This window comes from Lissotriton vulgaris, chromosome 2_1 (assembly GCF_964263255.1).
Source record: "Lissotriton vulgaris chromosome 2_1, aLisVul1.2, whole genome shotgun sequence".
NCBI lineage: Eukaryota > Metazoa > Chordata > Amphibia > Caudata > Salamandridae > Lissotriton > Lissotriton vulgaris.
This window is the reverse complement of record NC_141687.1, coordinates 1,518,892,750-1,518,920,423: the sequence shown is the minus strand read 5'-3', so window position 1 is coordinate 1,518,920,423 and position 27,674 is coordinate 1,518,892,750. Positions and strand designations below refer to the sequence as shown.

The 27,674-nt window shown below is 44.7% G+C and overlaps 1 protein-coding gene and 1 non-coding gene across 2 annotated transcripts in view; both read left to right on the top strand.

Moving 5' to 3' along the window:
• Nucleotides 1–16,085: 16,085 nt before the first annotated feature.
• TRNAS-CGA (transfer RNA serine (anticodon CGA)) lies at nt 16,086–16,167 on the top strand. Its single transcript has one exon. It is a non-coding gene; the product is annotated as a tRNA-Ser (tRNA).
• Nucleotides 16,168–20,169: 4,002 nt separating this feature from the next.
• The window catches only part of DRD2 (dopamine receptor D2), a 1,101,420-nt gene continuing 1,093,915 nt past the window's right edge, over nt 20,170–27,674 (top strand). The window contains exon 1 of the mRNA XM_086957378.1: nt 20,170–20,202. The gene's annotated coding sequence lies outside the window, so the exon portion shown is untranslated. The remainder of the gene's footprint in view (nt 20,203–27,674) is intronic.

Here is a 27,674-nt window from a genome sequence, read left to right as displayed (position 1 = left end):
ATCGGAGATTTGAACTCCCACCTCAAGAACCTCAGTGAGCCTGACTCCACCACCCTCCAGGACAACCTCACCAACTGGACTGAAACAGCTTGCCACCCCCCACCCACAAGGCAGGACACACCCTCAACCCCATCTTCGTAGGAGGGACCAACATCCACTTCACCCACACCTCACAGCCCCTCTGGATGGACCACCACTGCGTATACTTCTCTTTCAACACGGCCACTGCTCACAAACCCACTGTACACCCACCATGAAGGAACTGGACCCCCGCCTCAAAAGATGCCAACTCTGCAGCCAAGAAACTGTACAGCTGATCACCAACTGCGCAGACAAGCTCGCATCCCTCCGCAATCCCGAATATAACGCCCCTTGAAGGTCACCTGGTTCACCACGACCTCCAAGAAGCCAGATGCTCCTGCAGACATCTCGAAAAATAATGGAGAAACAACAAAACCACTGAAGTCCACTGTCCTGCAGACATCTCGAAAAATAATGGAGAAACAACAAAACCACTGAAGTCCAGGCCACCTACAAGAACGCTATGACAGAATACCACTAACTCATGAGATCAACCAAGAGGACCTTCATTTGGAATCCTCACCAACTCCAGCAACTTGAAGGAACTCTTCAGCATCATCCAGCAATTCACCCCCCCACCCTCCCCAGCGAAGCCGTGGATTTCACACCCTCCCAGGACCTCTGCAACAAGCTTGGCTCCTACTTCCACCTGAAAATCAAGGCCCTCTACGACAACTTTAGTGAACAGACTCCAGAAACCACCCTTCCCTCCAGCAATGTCAGCCAGCCCACCACCACCGCCTGGACCCTGATCACTTCAGAAGCTACTACCACAACCATGAAGAGCACTCACTCAGTACCCACTGCACCAAGACAGCACTCCTTGCCGCCACTGATGACATCCGCACGCTCCTTGACCAAGACCATAACACAGCCCTCATCCTTCTAGTTCTATCCGCAGACTTCCACACCATCTCCCACCGCAATCTCGCAGCCAGACTCCACAACGCTTGCATACAGGGAACCACCCTCAACTGTCTCCATTCCTTTCTTGCTGGTAGAACCCAAAGGATCAGGCTCCCGCATTTCCTTTCTGAACCCACTGAAATCAACTGCAGAGTAACTCAATGAACATGTGCTTATCAACATCTATATGGCTCCCGTCGTCACCGTCAACAGACAGAATGGACTCGGCATAGTATCCTACACTGACGACACCCAACTCATCCTCTCCATCGTGAAGGACCCCTAAACCACCAAACTCAGCTTCCAGGAAGGAATGAAAGACGTTGCAGCTTGAATGAGCAGCAACTGTCTGAAGCTAAACTTGGAGAAGACAGAAGTCCTCATCCTTGGACCCACCCCTCAGCTTGGGACAACACCTGGTGGCCCACCACCCTCTGCAAATCCCTAACCCCTATGGACCACTCCCGGAACCAAAGCATCATACTCCACTCCTCCCGCCCCATGACTCACAAGATGAACGCCGTCACCGCCACCTTCACCTGCATCAACTCCCTACACATCCTCCGCAAGACCTTCAAGTGAATCCTCCCGAAGCCAGAAAGACCACCACCCATGCACTCATAACTAGCAGACTGGACTATGGAAACTCCCTCTACGCTGGAATCAACAAATCCCTGCTATGCAAACTGCAGACCATCCAGAACACTCCGGATAGACTCATCCTCAGCATCCAAAACTTTAGCACATCACCTAACACCTGCGATACCTCCACTGGCTCCACGTAGAGAAGAGTAACTTTCACGGTATTCACCCATGCCTACAAATATCTACACAACACCAGACCCAAATACCTCAATGAAAGAGTCCCCTTCCACGTACCCAAAAGAAACCTCTCTGCACCCACCTCATCGTAGCAGAAACCCCACGCATCCGCAGAACCAGATCGGGTGGAAGAGCCTTCTCCTACATCACAGCCAAGGCCTGGAAAGAGCTCCCAGTCAACATCAGATGCACACCTTCAGGAAGAGCCTCAACGCCTGGCTTTTCGGCTGACTCTGAGCTGCACCCCCTTCCACTCCCCAGTGCCTTTAGACCCTGACAGGTGAGTAGCACGCTTTGAAATTCTCTGATTGATTGATGTAATTTTTTTAATTTTATTACTGTTTACATATATTTAGGTAATTAATAGCACTTGTTTTATTATTTTCCATTTGTCTCAAGTCAATCACTTTCTCTGCTGTTGCCTAGACTGGAGTGGGAATAGTAAATCTAACTCTTCTGAGGTCCAACTCTTTCCCTACTTTTTAAAAGAATGGAATAGTATTAGTAAATCTCACCCTTAATAAGTCCACTTCATTTCCTACTGTTGCTTAGACTGGAGTGGGATTAGTAAATCTCCGAATTCCACTGCTTTCCCTATTGTTGCTTATATTAGGAAGGGAATACTAAATCTGACCCCTCTGAAATTCAATGCTTTCTATACTGTTACTTAGACGAGTGTGGGAATAATACATCTAATCCCTCCAAAGTCCAGCGCTTCCTATACTGTTGCTTAGACTTGAGGGGGAATAATAAATGCAACCCTTGTGAAGTCCAACATGTACCGTACTTTTGCTTAGACTGGAGCAGTAATAGTAAGGCCCTCATTATGAATTTGGTGATGCGGGAGCAGGACCACCCACTCCCGCACCGCCAACCCCGTGGTTGAGCAGCCCACCAGATTAGGTGTTTTCTCCTGTCTGGTGGGCGGTTCTTTGGCATTCCCACGGTGGCGCATCTGAAATAGGCATCGCAAAGGGAATGTCAAAATCAGTTCCTGCATGGCCTGGACTGCTGCAGTCCATGCCAAGCAGGTACTGGGGTGCATGGACACATGAGGCAAAACATGTGCCCCCCTACTTGCACTGCATGGCTCTGAGAAAACAGGTGGCCATGTAGGGACCCCTATATTTCCTTGTCCATCATAGTTTTCATGGCAGGCTCACCGCCATGAAAACCATGGTAGAGAGGAAACGTGTAATATGCTTGGTGGGACCATGGCAGTCATGCCAAGCATACTGCAGCCTCAAGACCTCTGTGCCACCACCAGGGAACTCTGATCAGGTGCTGAAAATGTTACCAAGGAGGCCACCGCACACGTCTTCCTCCGGTGAGCCCCACTTTCAACACTCTCACTGCCTCAGTCTCTATCTTCTAACCTTGATCTGTTGACTGTTCCCTAAGTCTTTGGCCAAAGAGTCTATCCTCTCACCTCTCTAATTGTTTCTATGTCCTTTGTCACACCCTGTATTTCTGATTTGTCCTCTATCCTTTTTTATCCCTGCCCTTTTTTCTCTTCACTTTTATCCATGATCTGCTCTCTCTCCCCTCGATCTTGGTCTCTTTACTATCACTCTGTAGCAGTGATTAGCTGTGTCTCCATTTTATCATTTGTCTGCTTTTATCCTCTGTCCTGTCCTACAGATCCTTTCATTCTATCTTCTCTCTTCTTAATGCTCTCTTCTTCACATCATAGCTGCTTTTTTTGCATCTGATTTGCTCACCTTCTTTTCTTCTATTTTGCTCCGTTTTATCTCTCTCCTCTGTCTCTCATCTCTAACACTCCTGCTGCCTGTGACCCCTGTCATCAGCCTGTACATGTCCCTGCTATTTTGAACCCTGCGTTTTCCTGTTGTCATTCCTAAAGAAGCTGAAGATGTTTTACTTTCTTACCTACACTGAGTGCAAAAACAAAATGTACACCAAATGAAAATGCTTTTTTTGCATATATTACCCAGTGTGGTATGACTGGGTTTATTGTGGAAAAGGCGGCTGCTTGAGCACAGCAGGTCATGTCACTGCTAGTGCTGCCTGCAATTAGTAGTTTCAGGGATGGTGACGGCGTCGGCATCCACTGCTCAGCTTGCTGTGATCCTGTCTGCTACAGTACAGGCATTGTCCCCAGCAGTAATGCTGCCAATGCTGGTAAGTATGGCTGTGGTGCCTACTGGACTCACTCATGCTCAACAATTACCATGCTGGGGTGCAGCGCACAGATTCTACTGGTGATGCCATGGCGCAGAAAAGTTGTGTTGGGCCACACCCTCATCGAGCACATTGACGATAGCAGCAATGCAGGGCTGCCCGATATGCTACTCTGGCTACACAACAAGTGGAAAGTCCACACTTACTTTCATTTATTCTTCCTCAAGAGCCCTCACTCCCAAGTTCCAAATGTGCTCTTGCAGCTTTCTTGCCTCAACTCTGTCATGAGCCTGCCCCCAGCTACAAATATTCAATGAGAGGTTTAGGCTCAGGCAGTGGCAGGGTGCAGCAGACTAGGAGAATAGAATGCAAGCCATGGTTTGTCAATGACTTCTTGGATTTGTGATCAGTGTGATGACATCATCACTAACGCGGTGATACACAATCATGCCTGCCTGGACAGGCGTATGCTGGCCTGCCTATGAACATTTACCAGCCAGTCACCATGCAATAATGTTATTCTTTTTATTTTGAATTGAACAATTAATATTGACACCTCCACCTGCAGGTTCAGAAATTGTAGCCCCGGCCCTGTGAAAGAAGTGCAGGTGCTGAGCACCTGAAAGCACCTGCTCAAATTAAGCACACGGATCACTTGTGCCATCGCATCACCCCTCTTGATGTGGTTAATCCTTACCTGTGTCATTGATAGGGTCCCAACACTTAACTGAGAAGAACCACTTTATCAGGAAGAATCCTGCACTTCAAGCGCCTTATAAGTGCTGCTAGTCCCCAGAGATCCCGTGCTGAAGAGACCCCGTATTGCGAGAGGGTCGAAACATGGTCAACAACTTAAGGAGGGAGAGCCCCGGAAAAATTACATTTGTTTATAAATACTGAATCAATTATACTCCATAAGGGCTCCCCTTGCCTAAAACTACCAATAACCTCTGTCACAAAACTTGTATAGCACTAAGTTTTCTTCACTTTTTGGTTATGGTCACTACACTAGGGTCACAACGTCACGCAGAATTGCAGAAATGTATATCGTGTAGATACACGAATGAAATATTCCCATGTCTTCTCTTTTTTGAAAAACTGTTATGCAAAATAGAAGATACTTGCTTCGGCTGAAGTGGGTACCGTTTAAATAATTTGTCTGTGGGTTATTGCTACGAAAATAATAGCCTAAACTGTATCGTGGTTTATTTTTCATTTTCTGTGCAGTGTTTTAATCAGGCAAGACTAAATTATTCCTTGCCAAAAGTATGTCAATGGATACAAATGAGTTTCTTGTGAACGTTGCAATCTCTGTACAGACACATACAGTTAAGTCTCGTATGAATTACTGGAATTACAGCCATTGCAGTATTTGTGATTTCTATATAGTGACAAAGCAGAATGACTGCTATGAGTGTAGAGGCAGACGATCCCTTCTTTGATCAGAGGTTTTGTGCCCAAGCATAACCATCCATATCTAAATGGCCATTCTGCAGTTGGTGCAGCCTGAGCCGCCATCTTAGGGCAGCCCATGTGTTTCTGCTTGCATGGCACACCTCCTGTAAGGCCTCATGACAAGTTCCTTTTTGATTCCAAATGGACTGGCAACTCAAGGTCGCCAGTGTAAGATTAAATTGTGACGAGACCTCGTCACAAGTTGAATGAAACTGCACCAACCACAATACTATGGTCTGTAAGATTTTATGTAACTGAGAGAGGGTACATGTACTTTCACAAGTCGCATGCAGTGCGACGTACGTCCTAGTCATATAGCCACACTCATTCATCATGCCTGTCTTTGTTAAACCTTTGCGGCTTTCTGATTGGAAAGCTATATCCTTTCTGCTTATAAATTATGGGTTTAGTAAATACTTGGTCCCCGTTTGGTGCTGCGCCGCAACTTGCACTGGATGAGCCGCATTCCCTAGTAACAACGTTATCAAGTAGGTGGCAGGTGAATGACGTGACAGAAGGTGAGCGCAGGTGTAAGCAGGTTAGTTGTTGCACAGGAGCAGCATGGGAGCGGCACTAGTTTTAACACAGGAAACAAACAGCCTGATTCATCATTCTCCCGTTTTGCGAGCCCCTAATAGCGATTCATAGCGAATCGCTATTAAGGACTCGCAAAACGGGATTCATGTAGAAATTGCATAAAGAAATGCGATTCCGACATAATCCTTATTTGCGATTAGCAAATTGCTAATCGCAAATAAGGAATAACTCGCCATTCATTCCTATGGGCCGAAAGGCCCATAGGAATGAATGGGGAGTATTCCTTATTTGCGATTAGCAATTAGCTAATCGCAAATAAGATAGCGATTTGAAGGGTGCCAGGGGTGTCCAAAGGACACCCTGTAGCACCCCTCAAATTAAATTTTACACAGGTGTTGCACACACACATGTCCAAAGGACATGTGTGTGTGTAACATGCAACTCAGAAAAATGCATTTAAAAGCATTTTTCTGAGTTTTCGCAATTTACCATGAGGTCTGACCTCGCGGTAAATTGCGGCCAGAAATTGCGAATTCGCAAAACAAAATTGGATGATGAATTGCATTTAAGGAATCTCAAATAGAGATTCCTTAAATGTAATTCCTCGCAAAATTGCGAGATCGCAATTAGCGATTTTAGCATTTGGGATGATGAATCCCAAATGCAAAAATCGCACTCGCAAAGGGCCAGATTCTCAGAATCTGGCCCTTTGTGAGCCGGTTTCGGCTTCATGAATTAGGCTGAAAGTGGTGGAAGTCATTGTTCCAGTGACTTTTGGAAATGCATAAATGCGAGTGCAGCATTGTATTTTGAACCCAAACCACATTGCAGAATGGAAGCAGGATGTGATATTAGTATCAATATGTATTTAACATTACATCCATGTAAATGTAAAAGATATGTATTGTGATTATGTGTTCGGGTGAGTGGTGGATCTGAGTATTTTTTACCTTTAGATATACTGTCATGTGCATTTGACCTCATATCATACATTGCTGGAGTGCAGTTGTCAGTGCTGCATTGGATGTTTAAGTACTTGTGAAATGCTATACTGGTCCTGACGTGAGACCGTATTTTAGTATACCTGACCCTGATGTGAGACTGTGTCTTGAAGTGAGACTGTATTTTGTGTATCTTTGGTCCTGATGTGAAACCATGTTATGAGTACTAGAAGCTGTGTGTTCTGTAAAAGAATGTGGTTGGGGGGAATGTGCAATAGTTTCCCTGATGTATGAGCAGATGAGGGCATGATTAAGTCCCTGGTTCTGCCAAGTGTTTTATGTGGATGCCAACATGACGCCCTGTGTGTGGGGATGAGTGAGGGTTGAAAGACACTCATTGTTATTGTCACATTATGCCCTGTGTGTGAGGATGAGTGGGGGTTGAAAGACACCGATTGATATTTTCAAAAGATGCCCTATGTGTGGGGATAAGTGAGGGTTGAAAGACACAGGTTGTTATTGTCACATTATGCCCTGTGTGTGAGGAAGAGTGAGGGTTGGAAGACACCCATTGATATTTTCAAAAGATGCCCTATGTGTGGGGATAAGTGAGGGTTGAAAGACACAGGTTGTTATTGTCACATTATGCCCTGTGTGTGAGGAAGAGTGAGGGTTGGAAGACACACATTGATATTTTCAAAAGATGCCCTGTGTGTGGGGATGAAGGAGGGTTGAAAGACACTCATTGTTATTGCCACATTATGCCCTGTGGGTGAGGAAGAGTGACGGTTGGAAGACACCCATTGATATTTTCAAAAGATGCCCTATGTGTGGGGATGAGTGAGGGTTGAAAGACACAGGTTGTTATTGTCACATTATGCCCTGTGTGTGAGGAAGAGTGAGGGTTGGAAGACACACATTGATATTTTCAAAAGATGCCCTGTGTGTGGGGATGAAGGAGGGTTGAAAGACACTCATTGTTATTGCCACATTATGCCCTGTGTGTGAGGAAGAGTGACGGTTGGAAGACACCCATTGATATTTTCAAAAGATGCCCTATGTGTGGGGATAAGTGAGGGTTGAAAGACACAGGTTGTTATTGTCACATTATGCCCTGTGTGTGAGGAAGACTGAGGGCTGGAAGACACCCATTGATATTTTCAAAAGATGCCCTGTGTGTGGGGATGAAGGAGGGTTGAAAGACACTCATTGTTATTGCCACATTATGCCCTGTGTGTGAGGAAGAGTGACGGTTGGAAGACACCCATTGATGTTTTTCAAAAGATGCCCTGTGTTTGGGGATGAGTGAGGGTTGAAAGACACTCATTGTTATTGTCACATTATGCCCTGTGTGTGAGGATGAGTGGGGGTTAAAAGACACTCATTTATATTTTCAAAAGATGCCCCATGTGTGGGGATGAGTGAGGGTTGAAAGACACTCATTGTTATTGTCACAATATGCCCTGTGTGTGAGGAAGGGTGAGGGTTGGAAGACACCCAGTGATATTTTCCGAAGATGCCCTGTGTGTGGGGATGAGTGAGGGTTGAAAGATACTCATTATTATTGTCACATTATGCCCTGTGTGTGGGAATGAGTGAGGGTTGGAAGACACCAATTGATATTTTTCAAAAGGTGCACTGTGTGTGGGGATGAGTGAGGGTTGAAAGACACTCATTGTTATTGTCACATTATGCCCTGTGTGTGGGAATGAGTGAGGGTTGAAAGATATTCATTATTTTTGTCTCATTATGCCCTGTGTGTGGGAATGAGTGAGGGTTGGAAGATACCCATTGATATTTTCAAAAGATGCCCTGTGTGTGGGGATGAGAGTGGGTTGAAAGACACTCATTGTTATTGTCATATTAAGTGTGGGGATGAGTGAGGGTTGAAAGACACTCATTGTTATTGCCACATTATGCCCTATGTGTGCTGATGAGTGATGGTTCAAAGACACTCATTGCTATTGTCACATTATGCCCTGTGTGTGAGAATGAGGGTTGGAAGATAACCATTTATATTTTCAAAAGATGCCCTGTGTGTGGGGATGAGTGAGGGTTGAAAGAGACCTTTTTTTTCCTGTAGTGTCCTTCCTAAGGGGTTAGGGGCGTGTTGTAGTGTTCTTCCTTAAGGGGTTAAGAGCATGTTGCAGGGGCATGTGTGTTGTACCCTGATGTACGTTGTACCCTGATGTGTGTAATGCTCTTCCTAAATAGTTATGGGTGTATTATAAGGGCGCGTGTGTTGCACTCTTGTGTGGTTAATAATGATGTGTTGTAGGGGAATGTGTGTTGCACCCTGATGTTAGTAATGTCCTTCCTAACGAGTTGAGGGTGTAATGTGTGTGCTATGATTCACCTGTTGAAGTTTTATAAGTTTAATGTTCATAGGACTTTTTGATCATTTTTCTTCATATTTTTTCCTTTAGATGGGGTGTTGAATATTTATGGGACACGTTGAGTGTGTATTTATATTTTCAATTGTTTCATTAAGGGAGAGATGTGTTGTGTCTTGCCATGGTTGCTGTGCATCCTCTCCATAGTTTCATGTCCCTGCTGCTCAGCCAGGGTGCGCATGTGAGATCATGGAATGTAGATGAGTGCCTTGGTGGTGTAATGTCGGTTATGTGTTATGTTATGTGTTATGTCAGTTGGTGAGAGTGGGCTAAGCAGCAAGGATGCTGCTCCTGGTGGTTTAATTACTGTAAACAGTAATTAAACTGAAAATAAACCTACATCACGTAACCTACAAAGAATCCATCATTTTTTACAGCACAGTGCCACCTATGACCTAGTCAAAGAGCCACACACACATCACGCCTGTCTTTGTTATACCTTTGTGGCTTTTTGATTGGAAAGCTATTTCAGTTCCAATGCTAGAATAAACAATAGATACACACAACTCACGTACTGCATTGTACCAGTACATTACATTGTGCTGGAAATAAGAAGAGTCATTCTAGTGCTTGAGAACAAGACTGCAATTGCCCAGTTTTCAAATTGGTGTTATGTAAATAATAAAGGTGCAAGTTTCCTTCATAAAAACATCAATGAAAATTAAATATTATGAAACATGCAAACTTTAAGCCAAGCACCTTCTTTCAACAAAGCTGACAAAATCACTCAACTGAAAGCTCCTATGTGAAGCATGCCGATCACAAGTCAAATCCCGGCAAAGCATTACAAAAGTATGTGTCTTGATAGCAGATATTTCTGAAGAAACTGTGGGTTTTTAAACAATATATCACAGTTGCAACTGAATAGAGGGCAATGCCCATGTTTGGGCAGCCAGTCCCTTACCATCACAGATGTAAATGTGAAGCAGAAACAAGCTGTCATTCACACTGTATGAACCCTATACACTTAGAGGAAGTCTAGTGGGCTGAAACTAATTGTAAATGACTTTAGGAACAAATCCAATGGAAGAGTAGGACTGACCTACAGCTCCATTCTATGCATGATGCATTTTACATGTGGGCTGATCTGACATATGTAGGAACTAATGGCTGAAGGGGCTGGCCAACAGAGAGAGAGAGAAAGAGTGTGTGTGTGTGTGTGTGTGTGTGCGTGTGTGTGTGTGTTTGTGTGGCAGGTATGTTTGCATTTGTGTGTGAGTTTATTACCTAGTGGTGGTTGCCCATCGGTAGTTATCGTTAGACCATTTTTTGGTGTACTAATAACTTTGCCATAGTTTGACGAATCTTCAAAAATTCATTTTTCCCATGCAATTTTCCTTAGGAAAATTGGACAGCGATGCCTCAAATAAAGCTGACCAGAATTACACCAAATTTGACAGAAAACGACATCTTGGTCCAGAAAGTGTGCTTATTTTGACTAGGTGCCCTGGCCTTACTAGTTAGGCCAGGGTGTCAAGCGGAGAAAAGGGGCATCAGCAACACCTGCATGAAATGAATAGCTTATTGTTGTAAATAAAATGAATAGCTTATTGTTGTAAATAAAGACTCTTGAAGCGGTAGAAGGTAAGAACTTGCCTTTAATCTGTCACCCAACTCTCCAGACTGTCAGGTGAATTCCAACATTACAAAGCTGCCTCCAAGGGAACGTACCAACAGGTGGGAGTCTGGAGGGGTGGGAGGAATGTGCCACTAATGATAACATAAAAACATACCTAGATTGCAACACATCTCCCTTCGAAACAGAAGAGAAATAGGAGGGATGGGAGAGGAAAGGTAACATGGGAGGGAAAAAAAAGAAACTAGGGCCTGATAATAGTGCATGCATACCCTGGGTAATAACACAAGGATGTAAACACTTCACAAGAAATACACCAGCTCCAGGAAGGCTAGGAGCGGAAAACTCCAAGGACTAGGGGGAAAATAAAAGCAAGGGGTGTAACTGGCATCAGCACCAACACGTTATAATATAGTGGCCATAGTAACACCTGCACCCCACTGATGAGATTATGCGGAGAAAAACAGGAGCTCATCTTGCGGTTCCCTAGAACACATAGTTTTGATTCTGTACATCTTCGCCGTGTACCACCTTTACCTGATTCATCTTCCCTTCCTTGCAAACTCTAGCAAAATGGCCCCTTCTGTTGCGCTTCATGCAAGTTGAATTACGTGCAGTACAATGTACACTGTTGGATAGATGATTGCAGCTCCCACATCTGAAGCATTTCAACCCCTCTGTGATGCTTTTTGGTTTCTCACCTTTAATTTCCTTGGACCTGATCTTGTACACTTCTCCCTCTCTACTATCCTCCAGAACCCCTCCTTTGATTTTGTTTACACTACTAATGGGTTTTTTAGGTTGGTCCATTTCCAGAATACATTTCGGGGTGTGTTCGATTGATTGGGCCATGGTGACGGCTTCCCTCAAAGAGGGATTCTTTGCAAGTAACTTTTCTTTCATTCTAGGGTTGTGTGTACACCTCACCAGCTGATCCCTAATGAGGGAGTCGTTCAACTACCCAAATTCGCACAGCTGGGTGAGAGCTCGGAGTGTGGCTATATAATTGGTCATAGACTCATTCTTTGCCTGAACTCGTGAAAAAAACTTATGTCGCTCAAGAACAACATTAACTTTGTCCCTGAAGTGGGACTCTAGTTTTAGCATGGTAATTTTAAACACATCTAAGTCTAACTCATCATCTTCCAATGCTGGGTCTGGAAGGGTGTCATAAATTTTCCTTCTCTGCACTCCAAGATTATGGAGCAACACATGTTGCTTCCGTACAGCTGAAAATGTCTCTCCTCCGAATCCGATGGCTATGAGGTATGAATCAAATAAATTGATCCAGTCCTTCCAGTGCATATCTGGATCGCCGGTGTCGTTTAAGAAAGAGGGGGGTGGGTTCATGGATGATGCCGCCATGGGAAAGGGATTACAAATAGAAGCACAAATACACAAAAGCAAGGGGCTGAGAAGATATGCGATTACTATGGCTCTAATACAGCTACTCTTGCAACTGATAATAAGCCTACCCATACCTGCAATGGTGTACGATGGCACACGTAACTGTCAAATACTGTAGATAGAAAAGTACACTCAATGCACCGTGAACCCACAGTGCTGGCTGGTGGGTGTCACGGCTGTGAGGCCAGGCCGTATATAAAAAAAAAAACACAAGAATAGGGACTGTGATATACCCCCGATGCACCTAATAGAACAATTACTATGTTTTACTGTCAGGGTACTTAAGTGCTGTCTTGATCAATCTGCCTGAAACAGGAAAACTGTGGAATTCTTATTACAATGTGAAGTGGATGTCTTTTGGGGGTTGCCAAAACCCACAGGATCGACCCCTGGCTTTTGCTTTTAAACCCATGAAGCTACTGTGCGACACAAATGAACATAAATCAAAATTAATACTAAGGTACTACTATTTTAATTTATAACAAGCATTGGCAAAGCCAAATAGGTCTGGCATTTTGGTCAAATTTACTTTGCCACTGCAGTTTGCCCAGGCTGTACAGCACCAGCAAAAAGAACAAGCATTTACAATGCAATGGTTTTGCCTTTGACAAAATTTGAGCTATTGGCATTGTAAATGTCAAAATTTTCACCTATGTTTTTTTTTGTAAAACAGATAAACAAATGGCTTTGTCGTTTACTAGTAAATCGCTTTATGGTTACGAAATGTGAGACCTATTGCATTTGCACTTATACACACATAGGTATATGTACACAGAGCTATACACACACACACAGAGCTCCTCCTCTACACACATTGACAGGCTTTGTATACACAGCTACATACACACACAGCTACAGACATGCACAGTTATACAGACAGACACAGTTACACACACACAGTATTATACATACATAGCATCACACATACATAGCATTACACACAGACAGCATCACTCAGCTCCTGGACACATCTGCACACATACACAGCTACAGACCCACACATACACATAGCATAATACACATATAGCATCACACACACATACACAGCATGACTTAGCTCTTGTACACATAGCTGCACACATACACAGGTACGCACAGTCCGTCAGTCTGCACAGTCAGTCTGCACTCACAGCCTGCACTCACAGCCTGCACTCAGTCTCACAGGCACGAAAACGGAGGCACAAGCAGGCAACAGGGGCACAAGCAGGCAATAGAGTCACGGCACGAAAACGGAGGCACAAGCAGGCAACAGGGAGACACGAAAACGGAGGCACAAGCAGGCAACAGGGAGACACGAAAACAGAGGCACAAGCAGGCAACAGGGAGGCACGAATTGTAACTTTAAATAAAAGCAACCTTTCTCACCGATGTGTCTGTGTGTATTTATTTATTTAATTCAGCACAAGCAGGCAACAGGGAGGCACGAATTGTAACTTTAAATAAAAGCAACCTTTCTCACTGATGTGTCTGTGTGTATTTATTTATTTAATTCTATGTCCGTGTGTCTCTGGCATCTGTTGGTTGTGTCTACCCTTTCACACTGCACAGTCGAGTGGGATCGCCGACTGATTGCTCAATTTAAACCAATGTCTGCAATTACCCCCCCCCCCCGCCGCCCTTAGAACAGCAGTGCGCTCTAAACTGGCTTCTCGAATGCCACTGTCCCAAAAGCAACACCTCTCCACTACTCTGTCGTCCTCACACACTACAGACTCACACTATTACCTCCTGCACTTTGAACCCTCCGCAGTAACTGTGAATATGCGCAAGTGCCCGGGAGAGGTGCTCGCGCGGGGAGGCGGCCCTTTGATCTTCACCGGACCCCCGGGGGCTGCGCGGGAGGGGGCAGGAGCAGGGCCCGTGGGCTCGGGTCAGGCCTGAGGCTCAAACTTTCCCAGGGTGTCTAAACATGCAGTTGGGGGTGTGTGAGGGACCGTGGGAATGAGCCACTGCGCCTAGAATCATATTAGCAAGTGTTCCATCTCACACAGCTGTCTTCATAGGTCTGGAATATCACAGAACAAGCAATATTTGTAGCGCAGGTACATCAGTGTAATAACGGCTTTAAAGTATGCAGTTATCACATGTGCACTGTCTGCAAGGTGAGGGGTTAGTGCACGGGCGTAGAGCTGCTCGTGTCAGGGAGGATTCTGACATTACTAGAGCATATCCAATCCATACGTTGCCTAAAGCAGTGATACTCAGAGTGGGGCCCCGGGTCGCCTGCAGCCCTCCGGACCTTCACATGTGGCTTACACCAGTCAGCACCTACATTCAACAAAATAAATGGGGAAGCTTTTATGTACAAGCTAACTGAACTGGAGCAAAATATTCTTAAGAAGTACCCTGCAACATTTAACCACCCACAAAGCCCCACTCCCATCTTACTACCATCAATGCTGTCCTCGGGCTCTCCACAGACCACTCTTTGGGGCCCATCAGTAAACATTTGGGAGCATCTATGGTCTGAAAGGTCAGATATGCGCATTGTGAGGGGAGATGTTCCTTAAACACACAATAGTGGATGGAAGTCAGAACTGTGGCCATCGCTGTAGATGGGCTCCAGTGATGTACCGCCCTCAGGGTCATGGGTATGTCCAGATGTGGGTCCCATGTTCACCGTGCCTCTGTAAGCAAGGTTCACCCAACTGACAAGCCCCAATCAGGGCGAAACCGGCCTTGGTTTGCTTGTGTTTCGGTTCATGGAGGGTGTGGTCTGGCAGCGTGGGCTGGACTGTTCCTTTCAGAGCAGGCTCACGCCTGATTTGCATAAGTTGGGTCGAAACTGAGGCGCTATGGTGGGCAAAAGAACAAAGAACATTAAACAACTTCCATCTGACCACTGAATAAAGGAGGACAAGGGAAGCCTCAACCTACGATTGAAATAATCTCCGTGAGAGTGAACTAGCCTTAGTTGTCGTAAGGGGTTATTAATGATATTTTATTGTGTAATGTTTTTATTTCATTAGACACTTACCGGGTTTTGTGGTTAAGTTTCTCTGAGGGACTGTTGGAGCCCGATGCATGCCTGTACCTTGAGGTGGAAGAGAAGAGGTTGTTAGAGACAGGAATGTGAATATATCATGTGATCAAGGCCCGAGTTGGGGGTCGAAAGGCGTTATGGCGGATATGCTGGGCAATAACATGCTGACTGAATTTGCACAATATATATATATATATATATATATATATATATATATATATATATATATATATATATATATATATATATATATATATATATATATATATATACAGGAAAGTCGACACCTTAAGTATTTCGAAGGACGACAGCGTACCCAAATTTCAAAGGTGCAATATTTTTATTTGTGCATGAAACCCCGCACCTCAGCCATGACGCGTTTTCCTGCTGCATAATTTAGAGAGCCATGCCGCATAAATATAGATCATTGGCGGCTAAGAAAGACTAGTGTCATTGACAATGGTAACGCGCTGAAGAGGGCTTGGGGGCTGTCAGTATGGTGATGCAACCCATATTTCAGAGGAATCGGTGAAAGATTGCCCATATTTTCAGTGCCATGTGACGTACGGTTTTTACCACATACACCAAAGGGCCAGTTGGGGCTGGAGTAGGGAATGTTGCGCATTTTTCAGTTCCTGTGTGCATTCACGTACACGGGTTGCTATTGCCATGTGCAGGGCATTGTATGTACATACAACTTCTTCAATTTATCAGGTGATTTAACTTTGTATGGGTATAAATGAATAGTGAATACACTCGTGTGTAGCACGTGCATGCTCGTCACGCGTTTTCCAGTGGCTCAGTGTTCGTAGGAACAAACACAAAAAAAATGCAGTCCAGCTGCTGTGATGGCCGAGTGGTTAAGGCGTTGGACTCGAAATCCAATGGGGTTTCCCCGCGCAGGTTCGAATCCTGCTTACAGCGACTACTTTTATATAAAAAAATATTTCTGGTGAAACTATGATTAGACACAGGACAAACTTTACAGTCCATCCTTAATACAGTGTATATGATGACTGCAATGGTCGCTCATGTATGTATCCATCTACCAATCCGTACGCGCCAAGGCTTAGAGCGTGTGTTCGAAGGGTTATTGCTTAATGTACATTCAAGCCCTTGGAGGCACCAAGTGCATCTGAAGTGTACGGGGCTGGTGGATTTACGATGTGCCGTGAGTACACATACGGATGGCACGGACTTACCTATTAAAAGTGCGGCGAGTGCAGTGGCACCGGGTCTGGCACCCTTGTTAAGTCACTGCGGAGTTAGGAGGGACGCTCTTTGGAGGGTGTACACACAAGGAGCTGATGGTGTTACCGATAAGTGCGGGGGTAACGGAGCTGATGTCCCCATACACACAGGAGCAGATAGGGGTTTTATTTGAAGTGCCGATACACAGGTGCTTTTAGCGTTACATTGTGCACCGTTTAATGTTGCAGTGAATGCCAGCCTCGCGCGAGCGCTCCCTTACTGAGTTCAGTGTATCCAGGGGCTGTGACTACTGCACGCAGTCCGGCCACTGGGGGTAGGTGTACAATATATGTGTAAAATCTGTTCGTTTTACAGTGTGTAACATATGTGTTGGTCAGCCCTCAGAGTTACCGAGCCTAAGTATGCATAGGCGCCCTTAGAGTTGCAGAGTTCGGTGTATACGTAGGGGTTGTTAGGCTTAGAGTGTGTTGTGTGCAGGGCAGTATGTGCACAGGTAGGCTGCCAGAGTTCCTGGGTTCAGTGCATACATGTGGGCTCCTGCTTCCAGCAGTGTACAGCGTTTGTGTACATTAACTTTTAAGACTATAGCATACTGATATTCGCCTTACAATGTAACATATATGTGGGGGTCACTTTGTGCAGTGTCTAGCTAGAAATGCCAAGCTGTTTGTGCTTTACGTGTAAGACAGCGGCATTACGGGCGTGTTTTTCAGTGCTTGTATAGCTATGTATTATGATGGCGATACCAAGTGACAAATCCAGCGCACTGTCTTTATTTCTAAGCACATTTACCCTCAACCTGTCTTCACGGTCTGTAATTTTAAGCCGGCAAAATCAAGAACACAGAACGAAGCTGCGGCCAATCGCAGGGCGGCTCCAGCGATGACGCGACGGCTCAATAACCAATCCTAGCGCGGCGGCACTGAGGGGGCTCGACCGCCTCAGCCAATGGGAGGGCAGCTCCTTCGTTCTTGCTCATGATGCGGCGGCTCGAGAACTAATCCTAGCGCGGCGGCACTAATAGGCCGGAAGGCAGGAACACCGGCAATGCCGGACCAGATTCGGGGGCGTTCCCGGCTTTCAGCTGACGTCGCGTGACGTCGGTAAAAGCCAAAGAATCTCGGGAACGCCCCCGTGTCTGGTCCGGCATTGACGGACAGGCCCCTCGTCCAATGGCTAGCCTCCATTTATGGAGCTAGCCAATCGGAGGAGGGGGCGTATCCCAACCCACACACACAACTCAAGAGGTTTTTTGGCACATGCGCAAAGCGCATGGCCAGTCAAAACCTAAAAAGGATTGTTTGATGCTGTACAGCCTCAGGTCATAAAAGAATATAAAAAATGTTTTGATGTGTCTGAAAGGTTTCACTGCTCCGTCCATCCTCTCCTTGCATTTGCTTTGTGACTAATTCTGCCAGTCGTTTTATTCTGTATGCATGCATCACCACACATGTTAACTTCTACAGAATGATGCAATGAAGCAGGCACCAGTTCGTTTTTCTATTTACTATTCCAAGATGGTGGATATCACTTGCATCAGTAAATGAAAACATGACATACTTTTGGCACAAAAGCTCGAAATAAGATTACAAAAGGCCCATGGAGGTGAAAGGGCAACAGAAGAGTGTTTTGGGGATGAGGAGAAAAGTAGCACATGAGGGTGAGTGCTTCACGTGATGGGAAGAGAAGTGCACGAGGTAGAGAGCAAGACAGAGTACAGGACCATAGGAGTCTGGTGAACAGCACATGAGGGAAAAAACACAACTGGAAGAGCGGGTGGGTATTTGACAAGAGAGAAGCACACAAGAGAGAAAGCTGGAAAACCCAGGTACTCTTATGGTGTGCTTAACCAAAAAGAAGTTTTCTATAAGTAAGCAGTGGAAGGCAATAAGTCAGCCAATCAAACGGATTGCAAAGTGACTGCACTCCAGGTAGAGACAAATACAAGAAGAGAAAGACAAGTCATTGATTAGGAAACAAGCAAATAAGAGTCACAGTAAAGCCAACCAATGGTATGCAATGGACAGGCTGTAAAGCCACTGTAAACTGAACTTTCTGTTGGGCAAGACCTAACAAATGCCCATGGACCTTCATTTAGAAAAATCTAAATCTGATTCACCATTTTTGCTACCACAATTCATGTGAACTGGAATATTACCGTGTAAGCTCTTGCTGTGTGCCCACTATGTCATATACATTAAAAGCAGAACCCAGAAGCAACTCCTGGACTACACTGCAAAATGAAACCAAATAGACATCACTCAAGCACTATTTACTATAAAACATTTGCCAACAACATGCAATGCTATTATACAATGAAAAGCAGGGACTTGCTGTGGCTTTGTGCATCTCGTTCCCTATCTCCAGACAAGTGTAAATTCACACGAACTTAAGCTATCAAAACCTTAGCCCGTGAGCACAGGTAATTTTCTCTTCGAAATTCGAGAATCACTGCTAGGCTGATAGGTTGGAAGCAGGAACTTAGGACATACTACGGTAATTGCAGAAAAAACATAGTGGATCAGACCATGCAGTATCTCCACATGAAAACCACATATGTGGAATCCACAGGCACTCACTCGTCCTACTCTAGAACAGACTTCTGGGACTTCTACTTGTGAATGCACTACAGTAGCAGGGTCCCCGATGTGACCTTTACACTCATTTTATGGATGTCAGCATTGCATTTCTGTTTGACTCAAAACCAGTGCCACCGAAATTACAGAACTCTCCAGATGCAGTGTTTTTGCGTAGTTATGAATGTACCGTGGTTGCTCATGATCCACGAGCTGCAGTGTGATTTGCAGATATTGACAAAGACATGATTTCTAGCTCAGACAGATTAGACGTGACAATACAAAAGCCCCACTGATGCTGCCCTGTGTCAGACCCATTGAATGTTTAACTGTTCAAATTGTAGTTGCTGTTTGTTGTATATCCATGCGTTAAATTGGTACTCATGAGGTGAGGTAAACTTTTGCCCAGGCAGTATTAGATTGTCTTAAAATTAAAAGAGTGAAATAATTCTGTTATAATATATACCATGTTGCGCTGTATAATTTTCCATATTTTGACACATAATTTTGCAAACCCTGAGGCATAAATTGATCCGGGATTGCCACGGATTTCGAGTGGTCCCGCTCATTATCAGGGTTTTTCAGACAATCACATTGTTGGTCGATCAATGTCATTGATTTCACCATGCTGCAGCTCTCAGTGTCCTTCTACTTGAAGGTGTAACTTCCAGCTAAGGCGGTAATTCACAAGAGTGGTAGCAATTCCAAACCTCAGCAGGGAAATGTGGGACGTCTTTGAACCCTAATTGGCTAGTAAAATAACCATGTTGTTCCTGTGCTTTATTCCCAGTTTACACACACTAAACTCTATTATCCTGCATGCTCTATCATAGGTTGATGTTTCCTGTGGGTTTCTCTTGCTGTGTTGTTTATGGTCGCCAATCAGTGATAGTAGGGTGTGATAGAGCTGTGCCCTTATCTCCTATCCCCACCTGGGTGTCCTTAAATTGTACCAGCGAAGCTCCCCTGTTGCGTTAATGATAACACGAAGAAATGCTGCCAAAGCTGAAAAGTGAATTTTTTTTTAATTCAGTTGTGTTTTTCAGTTCGATGCATGTTGCCATGGAAACAAACCTTTCCCCTCCGACCTTCTCCTTAGACTTGCATTTTTTTTCTCAACAGAAATGCAGAGATCGTCCACCTCTTGCAAGCGGACCTTTCTCGGAAAACAGTAAGTGCTATGAACATGCAACAGCACTGTGTCTCTTTCTAAAGGAGCCTACGTTTACTGGTGACCCTCAAAGCTGCTGTGGTACCTGGCTGTCACTGAGTCTAGCATCTAGGTCCTCGACAAGACCGCCTTAGTCAGAGGACATGCATTCAATGAGTAAACAACTTTGTGAAAGCTGTAAGAAAATAGAGAAACCCATGGAACCTTCCAGAAGCGCAGCAGGTGTCATTCCCACAAGGACATATTGTTTTGTCATTATGGCTAAAGTCTCTTCTGTCCCCATGGTTAGAGTGTACGTTTGTAAACCGAAGTTCGAGAACATATATGGAAACAATCTTCAAAATAAAACTTTGAAGTTGCAGTAATAATCGCACTTTACATCATATCAACTGCTAATTGGACAGGCTAACAGGCTGAATGCCCTGCCACAGTGTGTACAATTATAAACATTTGCTGAGGTTTGAAAATAAGTTCTGGTGCTGAGAACTGACAAACACTGCCAAACATAAACCTCAGTGTGCAGTGCTGCTGTAAGCTGTGTGGAAAAAGTGGCATAGTCTCTAAAAAAGGGTGTGGAGGTGAAGGCGAATTTTTTCCAAAAGGTGTGGCCTGCTTAAATAAGGATGCACTTACAATGTATAAACTAAAATCCTGTGCTACACACAGCATGCTGGCTGACCAGCATTTGGGTGGCTCTCTGTGAGTTTGCTGTTATTGCATGTATACATGTCACAATAACAACCAACACTTGCATCTAAAACAAGTCAGACCTCTTGGGTTTGCCGATGCGTGTAAGCTTCACCAGATAAATCAACAACAAAAATTGGTTTTGATTTGAATAATAGAATTGAAAATCTTTCAGTTCTGAAAATAGGAGACCTTGAATTAAATTTTGCTAAGGTCTGTGGAAGGGGCAGAGGCCTTCGGAGTGTCTCAGACACTCCTGTTCGCCTCTTCACACTATCTCTGTTAGACATGCATGCTTATTTTCTTCCCACATCTTTCTGAAATCCTCCATCTACACATCTCAGACTTTTCCACAGTGACCTAGCAAGGGGAAGTGTGGGGGGGGGGTGAGTTTTGAGGGTGGCTTTTCCCCCCACCCTCTGCTTTTACATGACTTTGCTGCGGGGCGACAAAAGAGCGGAAATATCGCCAATACCCCCCCCCCCCCGCCCCCTGCTCTTCAACACGGGAGCGTGGTGGCAAAGTCAGGGACCACCATGGGCAGCAAAGTGCCTACCTACGCTACTGCTTTTCCACTACATATACTGGCACATGTGGGACTATCACTCTTTCGCACTCCGCAGAGAGACCAAGGATTGGATGTGCACATAGTCTGTACACCTATGCAACCTCTAACTAACAGGAACTGAGCCAAGCCCGCACAGGCTTAATTGAGGCTCACCATCAGAGATCTTAGTCCTGTGCTGTTATAAACACTTGCCCATAACTTAAAGTCGCTCAGGCACATGTAGGCGACTTAGATCAAAGTGTGCACTATGCAAGAGTTTGTTGTATAAAGAAAACTACAGTTTGAGAGATGGGACTTTTGCCTCTTAAATTAAGGACATGAATTTAGAGCCTCATAGAGACCAGTTTCAAAGCTAGTTTTACATTATTGCCTGGTCTACAGACTACCATCACCTGAACCACTTATATCCCTTCCGGTGTGGACCTCAAACACCTACAAAGCGTAGGGTGACCAGGCGTACCAGATTTGACAGGACTGTCCCCATTTTTCACAAGCTGTTCGGGCAGATTTCGAGAAATTTAGCTCATGTCCCGGTTTTTGGAGAGGGTCGACTAAAAACTAGGGGCCTCATTTATGAAAAGTGACGCATCACTGCGTGAAAACAGCGATGCGTCACTTTTCACTGCGCACTCCTTGCAACACCAATGATGTGTCATATTTAATGTATGACGCATCATGTCGCAAGGACTTACAGATACGTCAGTATTTCTGACGCATCTGTAAGCGCAAAAGTGACGCATTGCTGGAGTGTGTCACAAAAGTGACGCAACTCAAGCAATGCGTCCTTTCACATGGGGAAAGCCCCATGTGAAAGGGCTTGCGTCAGTCTTACGACTGCTGTGAGGCAGGCGCAAGATTTTGACGCAACAGCATCCTAAAAGTGATGCAGTGAAATCTCATAGATTTCACTGCGTCACTATTACGAGGCTTTTTGCGGGGAACGCCCCCTCTGCATACATTATACCTGACGCAGGTATGATGTGGCGCAGGGGTTTAAAAAGTGACGCATCTACCTAGATGCGTCACTTTTTAAATATGGCGCAACAAGGCGCATTTTGTACGCCGCTGGTGCATCACAAAAAGTGACGCACCGGCGGCGCAAAACTGACGCACCGCCTCATAAATAAGGGCCTGGGGGAGGTGTGTTTTTTATGTTTTACGAAGCAGGGCTAGTTAACAGTTCTTCCTAGAAAGCAATTTAATTCACAAGCAAGCTACTGGGTTTAAACATTGCATTTTATGTATGTTCTTACTGCCTGTTTTGTAATTCTCTGCGGTGCGCTCGCTTGACGTAAAGTTATAGTCCTTCTTCTATTTTTGTGAAATGTCCCGGTTTTTCTTTGCTTTAAAATTCTGGTCAACCTAACAAAGCACGCATATACAGCAACTGTGTGCCTCCCCTCTTTGGAGGAGGGATTCAGCAGTAAGTGGATTAATTGATAATGATGGAATTAGGGATGATGCTCTTGTGTATGGGAATAATGCCGAGCTGTTAAAATGGGGTTAGGCAGGAAGAAATCTCTAAGCTGCTGAAAGACAAACAGCAGGCGACGGCCGGCACATTAGAGTCGACTGAACTAAAGCTCTTGCGAGGAGTGACTCACGCGGTGACATTTGCAGTACAAGAGCAATATCGAGTCTAGGAATCTTAGAGCAAATGTTTGCCTGGCTGCTGGCAGACGGTGAAAAGGCCACAGAATGTACTATAATAAGAAAGATCATATAGTGCCGATGTATAGGGTATCCATGGCGATCTACAATTAGATGTAACCCGTCACTTTTTCTGCAATAATATTATAGAATTATCCGTTTTAAAATACATTTACAAAAACATTTGTGTGAATAAATGTTAGACGTGAGCATGTGCAGAACACGATTGGGCATGTGCAAATCTACAATGTATAGATTTACAACCTGCATTCTTTATTTAAAGATACATTTACATGTCATCTGTGTTGCTGTGGCGGTATGCAAGTGGAGTTGACACACCAGTATTTCTGCAATAGTAACATGCATTCAGTTTTGAACATATGTATATGCCCCTTTGTCCGGGAACATGAATGACGCCAGCATGTGCATCTTGTAGGTGGGCATGCATGAGCCCAAAATGGGCAACAGTGCATGTTTAGTTTAATAAAGGCGTGTTTTCCTCTCTGAGCATGTCAAGATTTACTGGGATGACTGCTAAAATGTGTAAATCGTAAAACTCAGCAGTAATAAATGCACACTTTCCCATGCATGAATGAAGTAACAAGCAATCACAGGAATGTCTTGACATCACTGGACCGCGGTGGGGTGTACCAGAAGTCAAGCCTATGGAGGTCTAACCAGCCATCCTTTACTGTAGATCTTTATATCACCACGGGCGGACTGGGAACCCGAAACGGCCCTGGCAAACAGCTCGGCTGCCCTGGGGGCTGGGGGTTGGTAGCCCCACTCCTGTTTCACCGTTATCGCTTTTGTTACAACTGACCAATATTGCAGCTATACTACAAAATTGGCACACTGTAAAAAAAAAAAGCGGTCACTTACGGATCCAAAACCAGCCCCCACCCTTGCAGTCCACCAGGAAAATGCCTGGTGCGCCAGACGGACGGTCCGGCCATGAATATCACATTCTGGTTGATACACGATCACTCTGTGAAATTTGCTGCATCTATATTTATGTGAGTGTGCATCTGTGCAGGGCCGACTGTAGCATGATCAAGCTAGGCCCACTCCCATGGCGTCAACATTCAGAGGGGTGCATGGAGATGTGTGCATGCAGATCATGCAGCACACTCCCTCTGAAATGGCTCCAGTGATTCAATCTTCATTCTTTTTCTAGTACAGGCTGCAGGCACCCCATTACAATTCTCCTGCTCTCCCATTTCCTTACCACCCTCCACCCCATCTCATTTACAATTTAGCACTGGCGGGAAGGAGCTGAGCTGTTGTAGCTTCAGTTGAGAATGGGGGAGGAGAGGGGAAGTTTGTGTAATCAGTCAAGCCCTGACCCAGAATACAACAGTCCAACACCACCTCCTGTTGTCACATTTTAACCAGTAGCTGCTGGGCAGGAGAGAAGCACAGCGGGCAAGGAGGCCCTCAATTCAGAGCAGTTGAACCTCTACACCACACATTTTAATTATTGTTTTATAAACGTGAACCATCTTGCATCTTTCTGGTCAAATAGTATTGGCAAGTACGAAACTTCTGTGTTACTCGACTAATGGTATTTTATTAAGTTCTACCTTTTCTCTTTGTATTCTAGTATTTTCAGTTTTGTTTCTCCTCTCTATAAATAGAGGAAAACAAGTACCAGGATGCAAAGCAAACATATAGTTGCTAGGGTAATGGAGATAAGATTGGCTCTTTGTACATATCAAGCTACAGGCTAAAACTAGGATGAAAACCAGGGTCTTAAGGTGGTTCTGGCTAAGGTACACTCTGACCAAAGGCCGGGACTGCATCTGTGTGTATGCCTGTGAATTTGCTTGTTTTGTAGGAAATCAAGATGGTACCATGTCACTGTTATCGGAGAATGTAATGATTTTGCGGAGAAGGAACTGCCCCTCTTACAAACTCGGACAGGTATGGGTACAAGTGTGAACCAACCTCCTCGCTAGAAATTAACTCAAAAGAGCAGTGGAATTGTTGTGCAAATTCCTCAGGAAAAATGGCACCGCTCCCCTTTCAATGCAAACAGCACTTATGGCAAAGAATGGGACGTGTTCAGATTCAGCATATTTGTATTTCCATTTTGCCTGGGGAGGAGGGTGGCATATTGACACTGTGCAAAGGATCCCACAAGGAGTTTATGTTTGTTAACCACGAATGTGATCAGACAACCCACCCGCTTGTGCTGTGCTTCCAACAGGTTTTCCCAACCACACATAACTTAAATTGCCCATCCCACAACGCATTTCTTTAAGGCTCTTGCAAGCTGAGGGAGAATGGACCTCAGCAATTTATGGCAAGTAGTATATTTTGCCCCCTTCAAATACTGCGGAAATTAAGAAACCCATTCATAACATAAGCATACCTGTGACCTCACGAATCAAGCTTCTCACACAGGAATTTCAGAGTGAATTGAATGCCCAGTTTTTATCTCTTTACTATATATTTCTAGAAGTGACAGTGAAGTGTTGGCAATATTACTAAACAGCTGTCCAAGCCCTGCTTGCCATTGCTTCACAACACAAATGCGCTTACCTTAATCTCGCAGCCTACCTTGTTTTTCTTAACAGCAGCAATACCATTTTCAGGTTTCGTCTGCACTGAGCTTGTGGTATCTATTGCATTTATTATATCTTATAAGGGGCTTACATCCTGCCATTAATTCTTATTGGTCCGGGTGCTTGTCACTTTGCTTCTCCTCGTTCTGATTGGTTGTAGCCATTATATTTCATGTTGTTCCATCTGTGTTTCTCTTATCAGTTTCCTGTGGCCCAAGCACTCAATTCTCATCCACCCACTTTGATGGGAACTTTTTTTATTTCCTTAAGGCTGCACAGCGTTATTTGCTTTGTCTGACAACTGCATGCATTTAAAGTCTTCTTTCTGACACTTTTTTCTACTTATTATTGTGTCTTTAATTTACACTTTTTGTGTTAGCACGTATTTCAAGTGTGCTTGTGAGATGAACCCAAGACTCAAACCCAGCTCTCCATCTTCAAGGTCGGCAGTTTATTCCGTTAAGCCAGATAATCTGTCCTGCCCCTTCTCTTCTATTTTTATTTTGTTTCTGCAAACTTACCATGGTTTTGGAAAAAACTATGCAAATGTAGGGGGAACATCCTTTAAGACGCGGAATTTACTCCGCAGTACTTTTACAACGCGTCCGTTACAATGCAAGTCCTAACCACGACTTGCACTGGAGGGCGCTAGAGGATAAAGAATAGTATATTTACTCTTCCAACACCTTCCCTAGTATCCACGGGGACTGGTGTTAGAATAGTAAATTATACTATTCACTATCAGCGCCCCCCAACGCAAGTCGTTGTAACGACTTGCGTTGTTAAAGACGCCTTGTAAAAGCACGCGTTGTGACGGTACGCGTCGTACCGTCATACACCCCAAATGTAGTGACATCTGCAATATTTTTGAATGCAGACTAATAATCAGCAAATGCAGAATTTGCAGGATGAAACCTCCTGTGATCTAAAATGTTTTCAGAACTATCCATATATATCACCACACTATGGGCCTCCTCTTCTGTCATTACATATCTCATACCCTCCATGTGTATCCCATTGGCAGCTCTTCCAGCTATACATCTGTGGGCCCTGTGCACTATAAACCCCGCCTACTACTCCTGTAGACCTACTTCAAGTGCTCATCACAATTCAATAGCAGCCAAAACTGACCTTATGTAGACACGCCCTTCTTCTGAGCCTCTCTTACACAGCACCCATTCTTACACAGCACCCATTGATACAGAAGAAAATCAAACCTTTAACGTCCTCCCAGTCCTTCGCTGGTCTAGTTGCCCTACCTAAATAAACCAATGCAGATCGTTTGCCAAGATGACATCCTTGCCTCATACGCTTCTTTATTTATTTAATCCTAGCCACACTTTATTATAATATGGTGTCTGATGGTTTTCCCCCTTTATTTTCTGCTTACAGGGGTCCCGCAGGGGTCCACACTTAGCCCCTTACTGTTCAATGTGTATATTACACCTCTAGTTTATCTAGCTGAACAGTTTGGGGCTAAGATCTTAAGGTATGCTGATGATACCCAGTTGCTGTTTACCTGGCCAGACGACAATCTGGACACATCTACAGTTCATTTGTGTCTGTCCTCGGTATTTCGCTGGTTAACACAGGCCCAGCTGAAGTGCAATGAGGACAAGTCCGAAGTGCTCTTTTATGGCTCCTTCCCCCCCTCATTTATGAGCACACTTTGGCCTTCTAATATTCCTAGCCCAAAAGAGATGGGGAGACCAGCTAAAAATTTGGGCATTTGGTTTACGGAGGATCTCAGATTCGAGCATCATATTAAAAAACTTACAGGCACTTGTTTTGCCACTCTGAAAATGCTCCGTAAATTCTTCCCCTTGCTCCCTAGGGAGGCCAGGGAGTCGGTTGCCAGGGCGCTCATATTGGCTCGCCTCGACTACGCGAATGCTCTGTTTAGTGGCATCCCGGCATACCTGGTCAAACGCCTCCAAATTATTCAGAATGCGGCAGTACGTCTACTATTTAACATCCCCAGATGGAAGAGCGTTCGCGTT